Source organism: Amphiura filiformis, chromosome 18 (assembly GCF_039555335.1).
Source record: "Amphiura filiformis chromosome 18, Afil_fr2py, whole genome shotgun sequence".
Classification (NCBI taxonomy): Eukaryota; Metazoa; Echinodermata; class Ophiuroidea; order Amphilepidida; family Amphiuridae; genus Amphiura; species Amphiura filiformis.
Genome location: NC_092645.1, coordinates 13,525,743 through 13,537,544, shown reverse-complemented (window position 1 = coordinate 13,537,544; position 11,802 = coordinate 13,525,743).

The following is an 11,802-nucleotide window of genomic DNA, read 5'->3' as shown; positions in this document are numbered from 1 at the left end:
TAGGGCATGTACTTTAACTGGCCGGCGCGGTCCGGTGACTAAGTCTTTATTGGGCGTTTTATCGGCAGTCAACGAGTAATGTTCAGTTGCAATGAGACTTTAAATTAACATTTTGTCATCTGGATTAACATGGGAGGATAATCGGTAAAAGCAAAAGCGATTTTACTGTACCGCGTATACAAAAATAGTATGGCCTTGGACACACACAATGGCTTAGAGCTATTGTGGTTTGGAAAATTACTCCCTAAAAATATCATTGATTAATGTTTTGCTTCAACTAGTTTTAGGGAAGTGTTTCATTCGTTGTCGACGGAATTAATTTACATGCTAAGAAAGATTTGTATTTCAGCTAAATGGTGGTAGTTCCTTTACTTCAATAGGCCTATATTTACTGATTTATGAGCGATCTTCAAAAATCCATAAAAACAGGCAGTAGCTCTTAAACAAAACAATTTTTTTATTTAAGGACCCGATGTTAGCCTCGGAAAGGCTTCACACACCATATATTAAAAATTTAAACAATTTGGATAAATGAAGCATATGAAGAAATTCATTTATCGACATGGATGTTTTCTAAAATTGGCCAAATTTGAAGCGCGCCCTTTTCAATTCACTGTTATGCTTGCATGCACAGTGTAGCAGAATTATTGTGCAGCCACTGTGACATACCTACTATTATGTACACATAATTATGAATAGGGTTATGCTGAGTGCAGGTTGGGAAATAAAAGTGCCTTTGTTTTCACTTCGATATCAGCATCAGCAGCATTGAAAATAACTTTCATCATTCATTACCATAATCACTTAGGCCCTTATTTATTATACTTTATTATTATCAAAATACTATCATTATCATCTTTTTAAAATTTCTGTAACTACATAATTATACAAAAGAAGCACTCAGTTATTTTCACAATAATACTTGGGAAACAAAATACAAATCACTCGAGTAAAAATTAAGACTGAAAGTAAAATGTTGCACGTGCATGCATTACCTTTAAATGTACAAATCCTGTATCACGATCATGACAACCGCTGAATTAAAATTCAACATTCTCTTCCTAATACATATTCCCAACGCGTCATGGCAACGATGTAGGGTAAATCAACGTAAGGAACCGAGTCCTCGTAGAGATGATGCTATTGGGTTTTTTTTTCACGACTCGCCTTATGCGTGAAGCAAGCAGGCATAGGCTGTTGCCTGTTCATAATGCACATTCACGCATAACAAACAGGAAAACCGCCAAGAGGACACGCAAATTGAGTTAGCTCTGTCACCGTACACAATTGCTTAGCAATCTGCAAGATCTAAAAACAATTTGAGCTTACTACGGGTGGAAAAGAGGTAAGCGAATAGTACCCGGCGAAATTTACCAAATACAGCAGACGACATCTTGGATCTATACAAATCTGTGTTTCTTACGGATGCGATTTTGTAGCAGACGACCGTACACGCCCACTTTCGCCGCCGTCGATTCGTACACGTGGGTGACATTTAAAATTCGTGTGTTTTACTAGTATGGCTGTTGCAAACGGATCAGACGGATTTTGTGCTTGTTGTTTTTTACAAATGTGCCTTTGAATTTGATTTATACTTTTCTACATATTCTGTCTTCCTTTGGATATACCAGCGACGCAACATGGGGAGCAGTCACGGAAAACATAAGCATCAAAATGATAACAATCGTCCTTTAAGCGGGGCCTCCATATATGCACTTTGTGCTGGACAACCCTCAAAAGTAGTGTTTAGTCGAAGTATGGAACATTGTAGTTTGAAATTATATCGAGCAGAAAGTCACGAAGAATGCGATGATCAAATGGTCGTGTTGCTTGACTGCGGTGGCAAAGTATATGCAAATGGGCGCAGAGTTTTTCCATTCGAAAGCAACGCTAATGGGATCGGCTCAAACGGACAACGATTTCAAAGTACCTACAAAGTTGATGGTTGCTTTGAAAAACATGTTGAACCAGGAGATACAACGGCTACGTTAGATACGTTGCTTGCTCTGGTGTCAGATACCTTTGATCAGATGTTAAAAGATGGTCTTCGTCTTCAAGATGCAATGAGGCAACTCGAGGAGGAAAATACCACCTTGTCATTGAAGATTTTAGAGCTCCAGAAAGAGCAGCTCCAAATCCAACGACTGGAACTTGAGAAAAAGAAACTGGAGTTGAGAATCGAAGAACTTGAAGCAAAGAACAAGCTATTTGCAGGAAATATTGGACTTCCAGGAATTCCACAAAGAAGAGCTGTTTCATTAGTTCGGACAGGGTCACTTGGACGGACTGATGCAAACGGACCAGGAACAGCCAGACGGACAGAATCATTAGTACGTAAGTTCGAATCCCCGCCAATGTCTCTAACTCCTAACTTTATGAACAGCAGATCACCTAATCTGTCTCCCGAAAGCCGTCGTAAGGACTGTCTCAAGAAAGTGTCTGCAGTCACGCACATACTGGAATTGGAAAGCAAACGCAAAGAACTTAACAAGGAAACTGCTGAGCTACAATTCCAATTTGATACACTTTCAAAAGATCATGACAAACTTCAAAATGGTCGTCTGTCACCGGTACCACCATCACCATCACACATCAGTGGAAGTCCACCGCGGTCGGTTACGAGTATGTTTCGCGAAAGGCATCCATTGTCATCTAGACTCCACCAGAGTCTTGAAAGGCTGAACAATATACAGATTGATCCGAAACCCACACCTAATGAAGATACTGATGCGAAATGGGAAAGATACGATACTCTGAAAAGGAAATATGAAGAATTGAAACAACGAAGAAGCCAGAGGATAAGTCGACACGGGTCCACTGATGATATTGTACTTCATCGGGAATCGAACGCGAACAAAAGGTTAGACAGAGGTTCGAGCCATCTCCAGATTGTAAATGGTCATGGCGGTAAGTTTTGCAATTCAAGAGATGGAAGCGTCAGTGGTGATAGTGACTGTAGCTCAAAGTGCAGTACAAGTAGTGGAAGCGAATTTGAGATCAAAACTAATGGAGTCATTAATGGACATCTTAACAGTGTGGTTATTTCGAAGATCGATTGAAGTGAAACTTGGACGGAGACTACTCTCGATTAGAAGAAAGCGTTTTACGTCGATGATCAGTGTATTATACAAGTAGTGGAAGCGAATTTGAGATCACAACTAACCAAAAGTGTGGTTATTTCTAAGATCGATTGAAGTGAGACTTGGAAGGAGACTATTCTCGATTATAAGAAAGCGTTTGACATCGTTGATCAGGTTATTAAATTTCACGAATAAGGATATCATCAAATTCAATTTGCAAAGATAGCCTATGGGAATGCGTACTTCATATCTGGAAACTGAGCAGGAATTTAAAATTAATGACTAAACTTCGGTACCAATTTCTTCATTAAGCGTTTTAACAAGCTGAGAATCAAATTACGTAAATGAGGATCATATTTAATAACTCGCAATCTTTAAGGATCGTCAAATAACTAATTGTGAACTAAGCACGAAAATGACAAATAATTATAAGCTCCAATTATTAAAACCATGAGATAATAATCAAATAATTGGTTCACTTGTAGCTGACTTAGAGCCAGGAAAAAACATGTTGACAATATAGATCAGCTGTTCCATGACAAATGTTTTCTGCATAGCAACTGTATGGCATAAAATCCCCAGACTTGAGGATGTGACACATCGCTTCTAGAGGACACTTAGTACAGATCAACTCTTACTTATCTCTAATTCTTTTCAACTAACCGTTATTCATAATTATCCCACACCGTACGGTTGTTGATTGCAGACGACAAGTTCAAAATTTTCTTTAAAAATTCAAAAATTTCAGAATAATACATTTTTATGGCCATATTTGGAATCAGCATAAAAAATGATTTAAAATAAGTACAAGCAAGCCTAGTATTGGTTCAGTTGTTTTTTGAGATAGCTCTTGATATTTTGTGAAAACTTGGACTTTTTATGTTGAAGCTAATGGTCTGCACGCAAAGAACTAACAGAAGGAAGCCACATTATTACAAGCTGGTTAAAGAGAGTGCAGAGTTTGCCCCTTAAACCGGCAAAACCCCGGAGCTTAAGTTTGATCCCATACGGAAGATATTGACTATCGTCCTTTGCTCAACCCTGGGAAAATTAACCTAGCCTTCGGCTATTGGATAATTTCATCGGTTTGTTCTGATTTATTTTGTAATATGGATAAATATGATTAGAATATTGGACGTCAAAAGAAAACAAAAGTGTATTAAATCAGTCTATTATCATGATTATAATGTAAATTGTGTAAAGTGGTGCATTGCGCAAACGGGAAATTGTTATCTAGTCATCAAGCCATTTTGTTTTAAGTGTGTGATACGCTTTGTGTGCTCATGCGTTACACTTTTGTACACTACACATGCTACAGTCATGTAATATTATAAGAAAATCAAGTAGATTATGTTATGGGTCCGCACGAAGTACTCCCTAATAATTTCTAGAATAACTCAAACAGTTTTTTACAAAATTATGCTATTCTAATCGGTGCGGCACATTTTGTTTGACACTACTTGTCCAATTTACAATGGTACACAGCGTTGTGTTCGGTCACATTGGCTCAGATGCAGTTTTGAAAGTTGCATTTTGGTCCATTCAATCCTAATGTTAATCTGCATGAGATTTGAATGGACCAAAATGCAACTTTCAAAATTGCACCTTTTCTTTCGTAATGAGCCATTGTGACCGAACAGAACAATGTATGACATGTATTGTAACAAGATAGGCTACCAATAAATGTTATCATTTTTAATTTAGTAACAAAACTTTTCGAGTCATTTAGAAAATATTCAAACTTGTGGATCACAGTTCAACCAATTAAGTGCATTAACATGATTAATATTAATTAAGCTTGCAATGTACAAGCACGTAATTACTTGTACATTGCAAACAGCGAGATTTATTTAATAATCACTGCAGCTGAGTTGGATGTTTTGTAACAATTGAATATCTATGCAACAGCAATACTATGAAATGGATTTTTCAGTTATTTGTAAAATGTTATTCTTGCTATCAATATCTATATTACCTGATAACTTTCAATGCATTAAGAAAATAAGCCCTTGTTGAAGTCAACCTGTTGTTAGAACCTCCTACTTTGTAAATTTAGCCTCCTTTAAGCATTTACACACGTGGGTATTTGCAGACTGTACCTCAGGCATGTCTTTAGACAGTCTACCTATCTCTTCAGTCAGTCAAGCAAGCCCGCGGTTTTTTTTTCAAATCGTCTGCTCAAATGAAAGTGCCTAGATGTATAGTATGTTACACTATGGACCACAATGATCTCATCCTAATGGCATAGTCCAATAACCTCAATTAAACAATCATTTATGTGCAAATTTTGACCTCAAGTTGCAGAGTACGAGTTTTTGTTCCCAAATTTGCAAAGGTCATTCAATGAATGTGCAAATGTATTGGGGTTAAAGAACTGTGTCCTGATAGATGAGTACATTGTGGATCCTAGTGTTAAGGATAGGGTCATATCGAACATGTGTATCGTCCTGCGGATGTCTAAATGTGATGAAATGTATTGGGGTTAAAAGAACTGTGTCCTGATCCGGGGGGGGGGGCACTCACATTTCCCAGCTATACGGGTATGTGCCGCGGCGACGACCCCCTTTTTCAGAGCCACTGGCCGTTCCTTAGACCCTCTGAATTCATTGTTTGCCCGCTCTGAAGCCCCAAAATTTTCTAGCCGTTCCATAGACCCTCAGATCATCGATTTCCGCTCTCATCGGCATCTTGAGAGACGTGTTTTCTGTCCTACTATTTCAAGCCCAAAAGCAGACTCAAAAGCTACTTTTGCGAGCCCAAAAACTTCAAAGGGAATTTTCCATTAATTTCTTCCCCATTGAAACACATTGTAAGGAATAAGGTGAACTTTGGGTGGGATTTTGGGCTCCTTTAGTAGTGGCAACACTGGTTGACTGATAATAAATAAACATTGCAGCAATGCCGATCGCGAGAGTCCAGCTGGTGAACATTTAGCTAGAAATAAATGATTTTGAGATCTCTTTTTGGAATAAAATTGCCAAATATGAGGAAAAGTACCTTAATAATTATGTACACATCCTTGCAGCTCTCCATAAACAATGAATTAAAAGGTAATTTACGATCTACTGGTCTAGTAAAATCGGGAGTGGAATGGCTGTCAAATTCTGCACACTTCACTCAATCATCTCATGGTATAAGCATGACAGTTCAATGTAGTCTAAATGTTTTTCTATTCGGCACTGAAAAAAATAATTCTTGTGGGTTTGTTTTATTATGGTGGGCTTTTGTAATGCTGCTATAATTATCAGTAGGCTAATAGCATAGATTGTAGGTCTACAGGGTCTAGTAATTTTGATTTGAATGCTGTTTTGCTTTGTTGAGGTTTCCATCGTAATGGGCCAAACCAGACCTATTTTGCATTAATGATTTTCCTGATTAATAATTTAATGCACAATTCAAAGTGAAATCGATTCCTTCAAAAATCTGTGGCAAAAACGCAACAAAATTGAACCCTGGTTTGGCCTGCGGGTTTAGTTTCCGAGATTTTTCAGATTTTGGCGGCCGATCAGTTCCCAAAACCCCCCTTTTGGCCAGTCAATCAGTTCCCAAGACCCCCCATTTTGACCGGCCAATCAGTTCCCTAGACCCTCCTTTTTGGCTGGCCGATCAGTTCCTTAGACCTCAAGTTCGAAACTGGCGGTGGCACACCCCTGCCCAAAAAAATTCGAGTGCCCCCCCCTGGGTCCTGATAGATGACCACATCGGACATGTGTCTCGTCCTGCGGATGTCCAAATGTGATGATATGCACAAGCAAAGGTCAATTGGTACACGTCCACTCACCCCAAGTTGCAGAGTATGAGTTTTTGTACTCAAATTTGCAAAGGCCATTCAATGAATGTGCAAATGTATTGGGGTTAAAGAAGTGTGTCCTGATAGATGAGCACATTGTGGATCCTAGTGTTAAGGATAGGGTCATATCGGACATGTGTCTCGTCCTGCGGATGTCATATGTGATGATATGCAAAACCTAAGGTCAATTGGTGCACTTCCGCTCATCGCGCATAATGCCCTAAATACGCACCTTAATTGTATACCAAAGGTAATTAGCGATGAAAATCGGGTAAATTGACTGTGTCATTGTAACCTATTTAATTAGCAGTATAAAAAGATCAAACGCCCTTGTTCACTTTTAACATGACTGTCCAGTCTGTGCGGAAAAAGCATTAGAGTGTATATCGTGAAACATGTGTTGCACATGTTATGTATATGTATATTGATGATTATATTCTAGTAATAGTATTGAATGTACAGGTGATATTTCACGTTGTATTTGGGGAAAAGAGCGAATTTGAATGAAATATCTTAGTACAGATACGTAGTCCGAACATATATGTAAAACTGTTGTACTAGCAATAACGTCGCGTATTGCTTGTAATGCTTAAGGCATTATGCATACTGTCAGGTAATTCAAATAATATACGTTTCACGCAGATCCTAATAATATACTAAGAAGTATATAAGATGGTAAAATGATGTTATAATCGTACTGTGCCTCAATGTAGCTGAATACCTGTAGCTAATTCAATGCACATTACCTACGAGCTTGCTTTGCATTTATACCCACGCACCCCTACTCATTATGAATATGGATGGTACCTGAACATTTTACCATGTATCTCCTGTATTACGTGCATTACAACAACACACCCTTCACGAGCCTTAGATAATATACGGAAGGAACATATACAATCTTTCAGTGTTCTATAAGAATTACTGAAAATGTCAACCTGTTCCCCATTCGTACACAAAATCTCACCACTGTCTGAATTAACTTAACTCTCTCCACGCTGGTGCAGACGACAAGTTAAAAAAAAAATCAAAAATTCCAGAATTGTAAATTTTCATGACCATATTTGGAATCAGCATGAAAAATGCATTCAAATGAGTACAAACAAGCCTAGTATTGATTCAGTAGTTATCAAAATAGTTCTTGATATTTTGAGAAAATATCTCAAAACTTGGACTTTTTATTAATATGATATGGTTAGCACGAAGAGCATTAAGCATATCTAACCTTTAAATATCTTACAGATATTTCTGATGCTCTAAATTTTACTTTCCAACCCTAATGCAAAGTTAAATAAGGTTTTTATACATAGGGCCTATCTATTATACATTGTATCATCAAGACAACCAAATTGTGTAATAAATATTAGAGTTGTGTTCTAAAAGATTTTATGATAGCATTATAACTACTCATTGTAATTTAAATTTTCTGATATGAAAAGACGGGTGAAAAGATATCTGAAATCATATTGTCGCAAATAATTTCAACTCTAATGCCATCTTCATTGACGGGTTTCATCGTCAATGAGGTACTGGCGGATAGAAAAACCACATGCAGTTGCGCGATTGCTGAATGAAATTAAGGAAAAAACATGCAGTTGTGCGATCACTGCATGAAATTAAGAAAAAATAAGTTGAAGGCCGTCGTCTATGAACCACCTGATGATGGTATGATTCATCATGTCCATCAATTTAGGCCTAAGTGTTTAAAGGCGCTAGCAAATGCTCACAAAATCAACAAATCTAACAAATTAGATTTTGGCATTTTTTTATGTACTAATCAAACACATTTCTCTTGCATTTGATCATCTTCTACTCTTCCCTAGAAAAAATCATTATGATACCAAATCCCCGGGACCAAATCTAAACACCATGCCATGGAATTCACCATATCACGTCCAAGCTCACATAATTTGGGCGCCCCATTCCTTTTTTAAAGGAATTTTTATTATGTACATCAGTGGTAAGATCGCGAGCTACAAAATCAGGACAACCTTTGACATTTTGGTCAAAATTAAATGTTTCTCTCCTTACGGACACTTACAGCAGCAATGGGACATTCCAGTTGAAATCCATACACCCCTTTGGAAGACATGACCTTAATCTTCCACACAGGGAGTGTGAATTCAAACGGGGTTACCTGAATGGGTGGCTACATTTGAAATCTACACCCCCTGCTCTTCGTGCTAGCCATATCATAAAAAGTCCAAGTTTTAAGATGGTTTCTCAAAAAAATCGAGAACTATTTTGAGGATTACTGAACCAATACTAGGCGTGTTTGTACTCATTTTAATGCATTTTTCACGATGATTCCATATATGGTCATAAAAATTTACATTTCTGAAATTTTTGAAATTAAAAAAATTTGAAACTTGTCGTCTGCAGTCGACACCCGCGTGAAGAGAGTTAAGGACGTAGCTTCCACAGGGGGTGTATGAATTTCAACTGGAATAGCTCAATTTGTCAGCACTGCATCTTTCTTCCAAATTGCCATGCCATCTTTAATTTCATAGAATTTTTAAAATATCTATTCTTAAAATTTCAAACATTTGTGTTGTACACTTTTGAGGAGATTATTTATAGCGCCTCAAAATATAATACCTGGTACATGCCAATGCCCGGGGTGCCAATGTCGCCAATTCTAGGTGTGGTTGAACTTAAATATGTATTTCACTTTCAGCAGTTATTTAGTAATCATAAATGTATTAAGGATTGCAAAATATGGTACATTTGTATAGCAAAATATTTATACCTTATGTCGGTTTACCCAATGCAATGCAACATCCTGTTTTTCAAGCAGCGCAAGACTTTTACGTTTGACCTTGAGTTATAGTAGATTGCATTCGAATTTCAAAATAATAAATAATATGCTCAATTATTTTAATTCAATTTTGAAATTGAATTTTTTATTATGTAATCTTGTTTGTGAGAAATATTGTCGGCACTAATATGACATTTCTCATATTTGTTTATTGGCATAATTTTAACATCAAATTTAAGAACTGGAAAAATCTGTTCGAATTGACAGGTTGAATTTCCTGAAACTTGTTATCTCAAATGCATACTAATTAATTGCGTACCCTGAATTATTTCTGGTAGTCTGGTAGTACAGAGGATGTACTTAAATGATGAAATAATATTGTAAGTGTTATATCTGATTACTCTATAGATAAATGATTCATCCCTACTTATCTAATGACACATTTAAGGAGCTTAATTAATTAATTAGTTAATTAATTACAAATTGATTTGTGTGTCATCAGATCAATGCTATAACATTTATATTACATGAGATGTTCATAAATATTCGTTAATTTGTTCATAAATATTGGTTAATTCATACATGTATATCTCGTGCCTTTCCTAAATTCTATACTATTGAAGACAAAATATATTGTAGTTAACGAAAATATTATATTGCAGAGACTAGAATCCATTACTTACTATTCTGAGAGATGGAAGACTTTAGTAGTATTTTAATTTACAAAATTTCATTAATGCAAGATCATTCTATTTAATAACAAATAATATTTTATTTTTTATAAAGAGCATTACATTACAAATCTCAAGGCGCTGAACATTGTTCATGTATTAACCACCATGTTAACGCTTAGCATAAATCCATGAACATAATAACATTATTATTTCTTAATATAACATTTGTAAAATTAATAAGACTTTTAATTAAAACAAATCTATGATTTTTCTGACATCATGAACTCGTCCTTATACCAAAGTAATTATAAGTGGGAAACCCATCTGGATTGCCTATGGGCTATGTTGAATCAGACATGCCACATTAGAATTTTAAATTATAGATGCTAGTTAAAATAGTCATCATTCTGATAATATCACCTAAAAGTTTGTAACTTCGATCACATTTAAAATGCAGAAAACCTTTTCCTTCATTTGTGTTAATTTGCAATGATTTAGAAGAAAGTTTTTTAAACATGTGTTCCGCGGGTGTAACTCCAGGTTCACAGTGGGTAATATATCTGTAGCTCTAAATTACTATTGCGGCTTTAAACTTGGATGTAGCAATACGGTATAGTATAAACCATCATGACTAATGTATTATTTCAGGTCATCGCAGCATTGTAGACAACAATATTGACACAGACAGCAATTTTCAAGCAAACTGTTAAATTTTAACCAAGCTACATCTTTCACAATCTATGTTAATGTTTAATAGTGATATACGTGCGATTTGATCGAATGGTCAAAAGGCAATTTTACAAGGGCTGTTGTTGCTAGCAAAAACATAATGATATTTTTGTGGTTTTGGTCTGATTTATGAACCTGACCTAGCGATAATTGCAGCGTTTAATCATTCATGATTACGAGGCTTCAAAGATTATATGATGGAGACGTACGCTTACTCATGATATTCTTACATTCTTACATGCATTACCAATACTTTTGTGTATCCTCTTTTCAATGACAGTGTCTTTCTAAATAAGATTAGTATGCATGTAATCGGAACCAATTCTTTCTAATATTCCAAAAAAATTTAAGTAATGGTTTTACAGCCTTTTGAAACTTTAAACCGTCATGTCGATTGCATTTATACCATGATACTGTTTTAAAAGATATACTAGTTAATGAGTTACAAATACGACGTAAGGTTGCCTTAAGTGCAGTGATGGAAATATATGAATGAAATAATGCGCTCAGTGTGTTACTGTGGTGTTACTGAGTGTAATGCTAATTATATATCGCTCAAACACATGGGTGACCTTGGATTTCATCTGTGTCATGTGTGTGCATGTAGTAAAAGACAGTGTGTTTTACCTTCTTATATGATGTATATCTTCCTCACTAGAGTGAATATCTCAGTTTCATCTATAGGTCCTCACAGGTTGAACTTTAACATGTTGATTGTGAAATTGTACGCTCTGCAAATTTAAATTGTACAAACTCACCAAAATTTTCAGT